This window comes from Carica papaya, chromosome 7 (genome assembly GCF_054855325.1).
Source record: "Carica papaya isolate Zhongbai chromosome 7, ASM5485532v1, whole genome shotgun sequence".
In the NCBI taxonomy this organism is placed as follows: domain Eukaryota; kingdom Viridiplantae; phylum Streptophyta; class Magnoliopsida; order Brassicales; family Caricaceae; genus Carica; species Carica papaya.
The window spans coordinates 19,631,636-19,645,135 of record NC_142315.1 but is presented as its reverse complement, the minus strand read 5'-3'; the positions used below and the strand labels follow the sequence as shown (position 1 = coordinate 19,645,135).

The window sequence follows — 13,500 nt, the reverse complement described above, 5'->3', positions numbered from 1 at the left end:
ACTAAAAAATATGCAAAACAACAAAATATTTTCAAATGGCTTACCCAGGGTCTTCTACCACTCCAAGCTTCAAATGGTGTTTGGTTTTGAATTGCGTTTTTAGAAGACAAATTTAGCAACACTTGATGCGGAACCTCAGATCAAAAACACAATCCAAAGTTCCATATATACATTAGCAATTAGAAACTCAAAATCTTAAGTAAACCCTCCCTATTTGACATGCACTCAATAGAAAAATGAAAATTTCGATAAGTGATTTTAAAACCAAGTACAACAAGTCGTTCGAAAACTCAATCACTCGCTCTTGAAAGCTTGAAAGTTTAAATAAAAAATACTTGAATTTTATTAATAATCTGAATTGTCTTTACATAAGAGGGTGATGGCCTTTATTTATAGAGTTGACCATCCTTATTTAACTCAAACTATGAAATAAGAATTCTAATATAATTCTTAATCCTAATTCAAATTAAAAATTAAATTTTAATTAAAAATAAAACTGAAACTCTTAACTAAAAATTGCTTTAAAATTTTAGAATTAAACATAAACTAAAAGTTCTCCTCTTTGGTGGCTTCAGACTTCTTTTTGGATTCCGATTCTGTTATGTATTAGGACACCATAATGGTTGCAGCTTGTTGGACAATTCTACAGATGCTCATAATGGTTGCAGCATTATTTCTTTTGGTTTTATGTCTTTCTTCTCTTAGATTTATGTCTTCTTTCTTCTGGTTTTCTTGTGTCTGAGTTAAAGTCTTCCAGCCCACTAAAGATAATCAAGCTTGACTTTCTTAAGTTGGTGCAATTACCACGTGGGTTATCGGGAATTCTCCTCCGTTCTCTCGGCCTTGAGTCTCCCAAATTAGAACTAGGTATGGCCGAGGTTCTTCTTGCTTTCTTGGACCTGTTCTTGTTGTTTCTTGGACCTTAAAATCAGCTTCTTGGCTAATCCATCTTGGACAAGGAGATTGAAGGCCTTTTGAAGGTTATTGGCTTGTGCTCAAGTAATGGGGCCTTCCAGAACTTGAACCTTTCTTCCTAATTCTCTCGAGCCATTTTTTTAGTGAATCTTGATGCCTTCTTGATCTTCCAGGAAAGTGTCCTTCCTTGTATTTCTTGTGTCTAGGTGTACATCAACACATTTAGCTCAAAAATAATTTGACTGTCCTTTTGTTTTCAATAAGCTTCTCGTCATTTTAACTATTAGCCACTTCATTTTGATCGGGTATATATAGTGTTATTAATTATTTGTGCAGGTCTTGTTCTTTACAAAATTGATTAAATTCATGAGACACAAACTCTCCTCCTCTCTCAGAGCGAAATACCTTTATTCTTTTTCTATTTTGCTACTTAATGAGTGCCTTAAGCTTCTTGAAGGTTTCAAAAGTCTCTGACTTGGATTGAAGAAAGTAGACTCAGCTGGTGCTACTAAAATCATCTGTAAACAACAAAAAATAATGACTCCCGCCCCAACGATTATGTTTTTATGGGACCGCATGAATCAACGTGCACAAATTCAAGACACTCAGATGTCCTTCTAGATTGTCCCATGAAAAATGATGTATATATTGTTTCCAATATATACATCATTCACACCAATCTAATGAGTCAATTCTAGGCAGCTTAAATTTCATTTCCTTTTTATTTTTCCAATAATCTTGATTATTGCATTACCAATATGAACTTACCTAATAAGTTAATTCTGATTTCTTGATTCAATAAGATTTTTGAAAGCTCCTTATCTTGAAAAACTTGAAAAACACTCATAGGAACCAAAGTCCTTGAATTGTAATTTAATTCAAAGATTTAGTTTTATTGATATCTTGAATTGTGATTACAACCTAAGGACTAAAGTATTTATATAAATTTTTATTTTTTTAATTCGACTCATAGTAAAATTATATAATTATACTTTGAAATCTTAAACATTAATTTAAATAAAATTCTTACTGTAAATTAATTACATAAAAGAATCTTAATCTAAAAATTCAAGTAAATTAATAAAATAATTAATTTAAGTTTAACTAAAATTCTTCTTCTCTCTTAGTCAGTCTTTCCCTTGCTTTTTATGCTAAAAATTACTTGGAATTTGAGTATAATTTTGTCATGGAGTTTAAAAACAAAAAAGAAGCAAGAAAGGGAGTCCAACTCAGACTCAATGGGCGCGGACAGGCTATCTACATGAATCTGGCACACAAGTGCCTGCTGGTTGCGTACGCCAGGCACACAGAAGCTTTCCTTGTGCATGTGGGGGATGCGTGCGTACGGCTGTCTCCTCTCGCTCATGTGCGTGCCCCTGCGTGTGGCAGTCTGGGGCATGTGTGCGCGTATGCGTGCTTTTGTGACGTGCGGATGCTGCTGACCCGTATGCTCCGCATGCTGTTTCCATGTGGGTAAGGTCCCCGCATATACGGGTGATCCTTCCCCCTCACGTGGCTATCCACACGTGCCAAAGGAGGGTTACATACGCGACACATACTAGCCATAGATCTTTTAGGCTAGATATCTTCCTTTGGGCCTTTTCTTAGGCTTGGCATGCGATCTTGTTGCTCACCCACTCTTGGACCACAAGATTAAAAGTGTTTTAAAATCTTTTGGCCCGACTTCTTGTAATTGGTCCCAGGGACAGGTGAATTTGGCTGCCTAATTGCCCCAGTCCATCATGTGCACTGATAACTGATGCAAACAAGCCTAAAAATACTAAAGATACTCAAAAAGCATCAGAAGATGACTTGGAGCAAATTTAAAATGATGTAAAAACAAATATAGTTCCAAACCTGAAAAGTTTTAACGGACCAGTAACAAGATCAAAGGCAAAGAAGCTTAAAGAGTTGCTCCAAATTTTTACTCAAAAACATGTGGATGATGGGCTGGCCAATTGTGGAAAGTTCAAATATGAGCTTTTTGAACAGACCAAATTCGTAACTTTAATTGGATTTAAGTGATTTGGGATAATTTGGGCTTGTTTGAGTCTTATTAATAATGGATGAATAAGTCTTGTGTATGGACTGGATTAGTTGAGTTGTTTTAAATATTTTACATTGTTTTATTTTAGTTTAAGTTAATTAAACCCATATAGTTAAGTATAACTCATTTTGGGCTTAAATCTTGTCTTAGTGCTATTACAAAAATGAGCTCATAACTATATGGTGCCACAAATAATTAGTGGTGTTGGTTAAGAAGATTAGAGTTACATAATAATTACATGCCTATAATTAGCCTATTTATTATTAGAGTTACAATTGTAATTACCACATAATTAATCTAGTTATTGTGGAAATTACAATTATAGTTATTGTATTGTAACTTATCATTGATTTTTTTGGCTATAAATACCAAAGGAACTCTTCTTTGTGGACATCAAGAGTTGTAATCAAACGTTTCAGAATTGAGTTGAGAATGTTTTGACTTTCTTTTCATTTTATGCACAAGGTGTTGATTTGGAATACAATTGTTATCACTTGTATTTCAATTTTGATTTCCTATTTCAATTGTTTTTTGTGCTTATTTGGATTGGGTTCAAGAGATATCATTTATTTTTCTTGGGTTCTCTTTAACTTCTACCATTTGGGTGATTGAACAAATTTGATTCCTTTTTTTCTTATGATCTAAATTCCGTTCTAAACCGATTGAAAAGTTCTAAGATTCAAGCAAAGGTCTTGGTTCCGCATCAATGACTTTTCTTTTCTGAGATGGAACATGAAATAATGGTGGTTTGCTTGTTGTTTCTCCTTCATCATTCCCTCGTTCGTCACCGTGAGCCTTTGTAGTGTTTGGTATCACATCATCCTCCCTTCTTCGAAAAGATTCACCATCGAATCTTCACCTGCATCAAAAGGAGAAATGTCAGAAATAGTAAAAGTAGCAGACACTCCATCACCTAATTCCTCTAGGATCTAATTTAGATTTCAGTTTCTTAAGAAATCTTTCTTTTCTCATATGAACTCAAACGCAATCTCTTAATTGAAACATAACTCGTTTTCTTTCTTTATTAACACTTCAAGCATATGACTCATTTTGTTTATGAATATCATGTCGTGTTTTCTCATATATGGTTTTAATGAATTCAACTCTCAGCTGACCTTTTGTCATATATTAGTGGAGCATTGAAAACAAATGTCAAATCATTCAATTCAAATTTTTCCGTAGACATCCTGCTTCATGAGATATCTACTCCAAACATGTGTAAATTCATAATATGTGTTAATAAAAAGGCAATTTGTAGCAATTGTTATACAATCCCTTTCTACTTCTGCTTTACAAATAGTAACTCTGAACTTGTAAACAAGCTAAATTACTTGTCAACAATAACTGCTAAGTCTGCACACATTCTGAATGATGGTCGAGTTCTGGAACCTCTTGGTTTTGGTCCTGTTTAACTGCCTCTGTAATATAATAAAAAGATGAGCTACAGAGCCCAGTAAGAACGATTTAGAACTAAAAACCAACGTACTGAAATAAGAGTAAATAAATTTCTATTTTCCTCAAAACCCCTCTGCATCCATAATCCACATGCCCCCTTCTATTCTCACTCATTTCAGGCCTGTCCTTTCCTCCATTTCCTGCTAAGATCCATCCGGAAACCCTCACAGTACCCCTTTTTATTTCCTCCTGTAATCTACCCAGAAAATCACAACAACATCTGTTGTGTTCCACACCAAGTTTTACCCAGAATCCACATCAACTTCCATTTTATTTCACCCACCATTTATTTTACCCCAAACCTCCTTACACTCAAGCTATTACCCAGGCCAATTTCTTCCCATTTCGCCCTTGATTTCCTCATTCCCATAACTGATATATCTCTCTAGAGTTCCCCATCCCAATAAGCTCTTCCTCTCTTACCTGCACCTGTTTTCAGTTATTTATTTAATATCTATTTTCCCAAGTCATTCACCTATCCAGCCTGTTCAGAGCAGCAGTAAAAATAATTTGGTCTCTCTTGGTTAAAATTTATCATAACAGCCCCTAGTTTGTGTTGGATTACTTATTTCACTGTCACCCTGTTTTAACTCTCCTTTTTATTTTATTTTTCATCCTACAACCACTCAACAACTCTATAAAGTACAGGTTCACTCATATCCCTCTATCTCCAGTCACACAATTTTCTTTTTACTCCCTTGACTCCCAGATCTGTAAATCTGATTTAATAGCTTATGGGAATTGATTATTTTTTCTTTTATTTCTCTAGACTCCGATTTATTCACTTCGACACCTCCTTCAAACTCTCACACCATCTAATATCCTCACTACTTCTACTTTTTCCATTTAACTCTCTGTTATTCCCCAATCCTCACTGAGAACAATTATCTAGCCCCATCTAATTTTAATTCTTTGTAGCTACCGTTCACCTCTGTTACTTATCTCTCTCACTCCAACGATTCATACACAGTACTCTTCAGAAGCCCTCATATCCATGTATCCTATTTATCTCACAGAACCCCATTTTATTCTAAACCTTACCATGCACACGTTCTGTATTCATAAATCCATGATACATAGCTCATGTTCAACAAATACTTGTCCATTCCAGCAACATCATATAGCCATAACATACACATAAGGAGAGAAAAGAGAAACAGACACGACACTCATCATATTACATGCAGTTATACGCACACACGCCACAAACGGGTCATCACAGTACACGCAGCAAAATTTGCTGCACCATCAACCCAGGTTACACAATGACTCAATCACACAGCCTCATAACCGGCCACTCACACGCATTTTCGCATGACACAAGCACCACCCTGCTTATATTATTGCTAGATGCATAATTCCCCTTTAATAGTTATGATTTTTCTTTAGATCTCCTTCAAATCTAAAATTAACGCCAACTTTTACTGTTTTATTTATATCTCCACATGGTATTCCCGATCTGGTTATATTAGCTTAAATAAGCTCCTAGTCTCCTCTACCTGAACTTTTCCTACCGGTTAGATCTCTAATAGCTCCATTCGGTTCATAATGATCTCTCCTTCGTCACCTCCTATCTCCACTATATCTGTCCCTCATCCATCCTCTACGCTAAACTGCTTCAATATGTACGTCACCTCGTATTTTCACTCCATTAATTTTATTTACATGCAAAATACAACATTAAACTTACAATCATTTCCACTATTAACGACATAGACATTTATTCACATCTATTTCAAAATCTGGGTTTTGAAGAGCAAATCGTTTTACCTCCTTGTTCTTGAGAGACGGTGATGATGCAGTCGGCAAAATCCCTCACTATCGTCCACCGATCGGCCCTGGAAGTGGACGATCCTCTCTTTCTTCACCGATTCTTCACCAGTAGCTCGAGTCCTTCCTCTCCCCTCCAATGTAACTCGACTTCTGCTCTTTTTAAGGCCGCTGGTGAAATGATCCTGACCGTTGCCTGTTTTGGCAAATCTGAACCATCCACATTTGAACTTACTAAATCAGCATTGTGCGATTCGCCCCGTCCGTATCACGTGGCATCATCCGACCCGTCCTTCCTTCCACCACTACATTCTGATGTCTTTGGAACACTTGTCCTAAGCTGATTGGTTCGCTAGAATTTGGTTGCTGATTCACCCATATCTATAAAATTTACATTTTTGCTCCCTTTTCCTGTTCATGCTTTTTATCTAAGCCCCTCCCTTTTATGGTTTGCTGGCCAGGTTTTCTAATTCCTACTAAAAGGTCTCCTTGCATCTTATCCTATTGAAAACCAGAATTCACTAAGACATTCGATTATATTGAAATGAGATTTTCTTCTCCATTGATACATTACTTCTTTTCGCTTGAACTAAAAAGAAAGAAAAGAACTCATTATACATATATATATATATTTAGGCTGTTATACATTTTGTATTCTTAATGTTATTGTACAACCTCCCGATTGAAATACAACTCGTTTTCTTTCTTTATTAGCATTTCGGGCATATGACTCGTTTTGTTTTTAAATATATTGTCATAGTTTCTCATATATGGTTTTAATGAGTTCAACGCTCCGCTGACCTTTTGTATCATTAATTTCCTGTGATAGAATAGGTGTAAGATCTAACGGCTTTAATGAATTAAAACTATAAATTATTTCGAAATGTGAAAACTCAGTGGAAGTGTGAATGTCACGGTTATAGACAAACTCCACCATAGGTAGACAATTTTTCCAAGCTTTCAAATTTCAACTAACCACAATTCTTAAGGTGTGTTTGGATGACTTTGATGATGGTTCATTAATATATGATATTGTATTGTAATGACAAAATTACACTATATTTAGAAAGATTGTGTATTAATGTATAATAATAACAGTTATTTTTATTTGAATTGATAGAATGATAAGATTGTATATTTAATCAAACTATTTATTTTGTTCATGTCTTATTGTATATAATCATAAACAAAAAAATAAAAAGAAAAAATATAAAAATAAATATAATTATATAAATATGTATATTTAATTATATTATATATATATATGTATATATATAATTATAAATATAGATATATGTATATATAATTAAATATATTATGTACATATATCTATATAGTTAAATATACATATATATGTATATATATAATAAAATAAATAATTTTTTTTAAAAAAATCAAGTGCAATACGGTATACATATATATATGTACAATTAAATAAAAGAAATTTAAGAAAAAAAAGATATTTCATTTATATTCATATTATATATACATAATAATGATGAGGATATAAATGTAAATAACAAAAAAGAATAAAGGTTAAATGGAAAAAAAATCATCCAAACCACGTAAAACCATTAATTCATTGGTTTGAAAGAATAGGAAAAATGCTAGTTTTGATAACCACGCAACAAGTATAAAAAAACTATATTATGTGCCTAGAAATGCAAACAGACAAAGTAAAATCATAAAATTATCATACCATATATTAATAAACCATCGTCCAAACATACATTTAATAGAGAACTTAAGATTTTATCTACTACCTCAATTTGACCATTGGTTTATGGCTTTTTTTACTAGCAGTGAAAAAAAATAGTTTTGTTCCTAAATTGCCCCATAATACACGTTAAAAATGGCTAATGAACTTGACGTTCCTATTGCTTACTATGGTTTTAGACATACCATGAAGTCCACAACATCGTTAAAAAATAATTTGTAATATTTGTTACATCACCAGTCTTATGGCATACAATAAAATATGTCATTTTATTAAATAGGTCAACTACAATAAATATTTTATCATTACTCCTCTTGACCCTAGGCAATCCTAACAATCCTAACACAAAATTTATGGAAATATTTATCCGGAGTGTCATAGGTACAGGTAAAGGCGTATAAAAATCATGAGGTAAAACCCTATATTTGGTCTCTCTACATACAATACACTGACTATAGATGCATTCAACATCTTTTTTTTTATGTTTGGCTAATAAAAAATATTCCTATAGGATGTCTAGGGTTTTAGCTAACAAAAAATGTCCTGTAAGTCTCCCACTATATGTTTCTCACACTAACAATTCCGTAATAAAACAATTTGGTACACATAGTTTACCTTTCTTAAGAAGGAAACCATAATACCTATGATATTTCTGGAACGCATAATGTTCACATGCACGACAAACAGAGAAAAAGTCCTCTTCACTGCATACATCTCCTTGAATATGCTCAAAACCTAAGAACTTAAAATCTATAGTGGTAATTAAAGTGTACTTCCGAGATAATACATTAGTAACAATATTATCTCTGTCTTGTTTATACTTGATCACATATGAAAAATATTCTATGAACTTTACCCACTTACTATGATAATAGTTTAGTTTATCTTTACTTTTTAGATACTTTAGAGATTCATGATCGATATGAATCACAAATTCCTTTAGTAATAGGTAATGTTGTCATACTTCCAATGATCTTATTAAGGCCTACAATTTCTTATCGTAGGTCGAGTAGTTTAATGGTTCTTTTCTAAGCGTTTTGTTTAAATAAGTTAACAGGTTCCCTTCCTGCATGAGAATTGATCCTATACCTACTCCTAAGACATCATATTCAAGTTCAAAAGTTTTGTTAAACTTAGGTGAAGTAAGAATAGGTGTAGAACATAACTTTTTAAAAAAAAAGATAAAAACAATTTCCTGTTTTTCAATCCATATAAACTTTACGTCCTTGTTAACCAACTTATTTAAGGATGCTGCAATGGTACTAAAATCCTTAACAAACTTGCAGTAAGAACTAGCCAACCCATGAAAACTCCTTAACTCACTGGCAGTTATCGGTATAGGTCATTCCCTAATGGCTTTTACCTTTTCCTCATTTACCTTAATGTCTTGAGCACTTACTATAATTCCTAGAAAAATCAACTTATCAGTATAAAAAGTTCATTTCTTGGCACTAGTGTATAACCTTTCATTCATAAGAACCTCGAGAATATAATAGATATGTTGGAAGTGGTCTTCCAAGTTTTTGTTGTAGATCAAGATATCATCAAAGTACATTATCATAAACTCCCCCAAGAATGGGTGTAGGACATGATTCATAAGCCTTATAAAGGTTCTAGGGGCATTAGAAACTCCAAAGGGTATTACTAACCACTCGTACATGTCATACTTTGTTTGGAATGTTGTTTTCAATTCATCTCCAGAATTCATCCTAATTTGCTGATACCCACTTTTAAGATCTATTTGGTGAATATGGTAGCTCAATTAAGTTCATCCAGTATGTCATTTAACTTAAGAATAGAGTGCCTATATTTTACTGCAATTTTGTTGATGGCTCGACAGTTAACATAAATCCTTCAGGAACCATCCATTTTGTGCACTAGTAAGACAAGAACAACACAAGTTCTCAACTTTTTCCTAACATGTACCTTTTCTAACAACTCCTCCACTTGTCGTTGGAGCTCCTTTGTTTCTTCTAGATTACTTCTATAAGCAGGTCAATTATGAATTATGGCTCCGGGGATAAAATCAATTTGGTGGTCGATCCCTCAAATAAGTGGAAGGTCATTCGGGATCTCTTTTAAAAGGACATCCTCGAACTCTTGTAAAAGAGAGACAATACTACTAGGTAAAGATGGGTCGAGGTCAACTATATTTAAATAAACCTCTCTATATCGAAGTACGACTAGATTTTTCTTCTTACAGATCATTTGCCTCACCTATTTCTCTCTCGTATAAAGACTTTTTTCTTTTTCTCTTTTTCCTTTTCTCTATCTGAATACATATTAAAGGCTCTATTGAATTTAATCTAATCCTCATGTACCTCTCAAGGTGATAGAAGCATAGAAACATGCACCAAGTCGTCCTTCCATAATGAATAGTAGTTGATGTGACCATTGTGTTGAACTTGTTTATCAAAATGCTAAGGTCTGCCAAAAATCACATGACTAGTAGCATAAACACAACATCACAACATACATTTTCTTTATATTTACTGATGGAGAAGGGTACCATAACTTGTTGGGTTACCTTTACTTCCCCCCATTCATTCAACCACTGCAATCGGTAAAGGTTGGAATGGTTTATGCACGTCAATCCCATTCTTTCCACGAGCATGGTGCTTGCCATGTTGACACAATTTCCTCCATCGATGATCATACTACACACTTTGTCTTTGACTAGACATCATGTGTGGAATATGTTCTCCCTTTACTCTTGATCCTCACTCTTGACTTGTAAGTTAAGAGCTCTTCAGACAACCAGAATATTACTCGTATTTGGAGTACCTTTAATAGCCTGAGACTTAATGAAGTACCAGCAAGGGAAATGTGAGTGGAAACAAATAAATTCTCTCCCTCATCTTTACGCGAGTTTACCTCACAATCTCTCACACTACAGCTTCTTCGGTCAAGTTAAGCGTCTTAAATTTGAATCCACTCAATTGGATTTACACGTTTAATCCCAATGGTATGATAAAGGACAAACAGGTGTTTCATTTTTAAGAGGCTTGGATTAAGCACTGAAAGAAGGAATGGTGGTGCTTGAAACAACGTAGTTGCAATACATAAAATTATACATGAAACATGATTTTCACTCACTAAATGTGAGTTAATCGTCCTTTGCTTATGCAATATAATACAATAAAAGTTTTCGCGTACACCTGATAAGTAATGTAATCTTCATTTGATAAATCAAAGGTTTTGGCCACACTGATAAACGGTTAATCTTCTTTTGTTTTAGGTTTTAATGGAAATAAAGTGTCAATCTCCTTATCATGTGCAATTGAGAAATTTTTAGTTTTTAATTTTTTTTACTAATGGAAGATAACAACGATCACTTGAATTATAAAATATAGTACGAACTCAAGTGAGATACAAATAAACAAATTAGCAATAAGATGATTTAATTGCTAATTTATGCAGAAATAAGAATGTTAAAGCAATTTTAACATAACACACTCACTAGGAGTTTAGCTCTGATACCAACTCACGTGGGAGAGACTTGGAAGGATCGTAATACTCTCGAAGCCTCACACCACATATGATCAGAGGACTTTAACCACCTAATTCACCATCACTACTTGATAATTTCACCTACTAATATGGAATGCAATAATCAAGATAATTGAAAAAATAAAAAGAAAAAGGAATGACGTCACAGCTTACCCGATAAGTCAATTATGATTTCTTACTTCAACAAGATTTCTAAAAATTCTCTAACTTGAAGAAATTGAAGAACACTCACATAAATTATTGATCTCTTATCAAAGCTAAAGATTTAATTCTGTTGATATCTTGAATTGTGATTATAACATAAAGGAATAAGGTCCTTATATAAATTTTTATTTTCTAATCCGACTTATAGTAGGATTACATACTTCTACATGAAATCTTAAACATGAATTTAAATAAAACTGTGGTTGTAAATTAATTAAATAAAAGAATCTTAATCTAAAAATTATAAAAAAATTAATAAAATAATTAATTTAAGTTTAACTAAAATTCTTCTTCTCTTTGTCGATCTTCCCTTGCTTTGTATGTTAAAAATTGCTTGGATTTTGAGTAGAATTCTATCATGGAGATATAAAGCAAAAAAGGAAGCAAAAAAGGGAGCTAATTCCAACTCAATGGGTGTGGATACATTATCCACGTGCGTTTGACACATGTGTGCCTACGGGTTGCATATGCAAAGCATGCGGAAGCTTTTGCTGCACGCATGAGGGATACGCGTATGCGGTTATCTCCTCTCATTCATGCCCATTCCCCTGCATATGGCTTCATGGGCGTGTGTGCGCACACGTGCTCTTCTGTGGCACGCAAATGCTACTAGCCTGCACACCTCGCTTGTTGTTTTCATGTGGGCAACATCCCTACATCTACAGATGATCCTTCCCCCTCACGTGGTTGTCGGCACATGTGCAAAAAGAGGGTCACTTGTGTGATACATACTGGCCATGGATCTTTTGGGATGGATATCTTCCCGTAAGCTTTTTCGGAGGCTTCGCAAGTGATCTTGTTGCTCACACACTATTGGACCAAAAAATTAAAAGTGTTTTGAAATCTCTTAGTCCGACTTCTTATAATTGGTTTGGAGGCAATTGAATTTGGTTGTTTAATTTCCCAAGTCCATCTTGTGGACTGATGACTTTTCTTTCTTTGAGATAGAACGAGAAATAATGGTGGTTTGGTTGTTATTTCTCCTTCGTCAATCCCTCGTTCGTTACTGTGAATCTTTGTAGTGCCTAGATCACATCACATTTAAATGCTCATAATATAAATGCCACAATCTAGACTCACTACCTTTACTAACAACAAGGCCATGAGTTTTAGAACAAGACACCTAAAGTGAAAAAAGTTTATTTGGTGCCATGTGTACATTAACAATAACATGATCTGATTTTTTTTATTTGTAATCATACATGAACTATTATCAAACATTATAACGTGTTTACTGTCTACTATCTATAATAAAGGAATTTTACGTTACTTCAACCTTTATTTATTGCCACTGTGCCTTTGCCTTCAACTTGCACTTGTCATCACCAAGGCTTACTTTTATCTTATATGACTCGTCAAGCTCTTTAAATGAAGATTTTATTTTAGTCATAACATATATTGTCCAAAAACTAGATATCACTTGAAGTTGTAATGTCATCTTTATAGGTCATAAATAGCTTAACCTCTTTATTATCTTCTACATAATTTACATGCATTTTTTCTCTAGCAGTCTGCCTTTACATGTCCATACCTCTTGCAATTGTGACATTGAATATTGTTGTTGTGATTTTTCTACTTGTAAGTCGTATGCATTTATTCATCTTGTCCACCATTTTTCCTCTTTCTCTACCACCTTTACCATGATGTCCTCCTCTACCACATTCGCTGTTTGATGCCTTCCTCAAGTCATCTTGTTGTTTAAATGACTCCTCCATCACTTGAAAGGGCTTTTTATCACTCTTTTCATTTGCTCTATTCAATCTTGCCTTATGGCTTTATAAGGATCTCATTAGTTCATAAAATGAATATATGGTCAAGTCTTTGGACTCTTCTATAGCAACAACTACATTTTTAAAATTTTAGAGTTAAATTCCATAATACC

General features: G+C 33.8%; 1 long non-coding RNA gene across 1 annotated transcript; it reads right to left on the bottom strand.

Moving 5' to 3' along the window:
• Positions 1–3,383: 3,383 nt before the first annotated feature.
• Positions 3,384–6,404, bottom strand: LOC148253042 (uncharacterized). The gene is made up of 2 exons (XR_015813514.1): positions 6,188–6,404; positions 3,384–3,821 (listed from the first exon to the last, which is right to left on the bottom strand). It is a non-coding gene; the product is annotated as an uncharacterized LOC148253042 (long non-coding RNA).
• Positions 6,405–13,500: the final 7,096 nt, after the last annotated feature.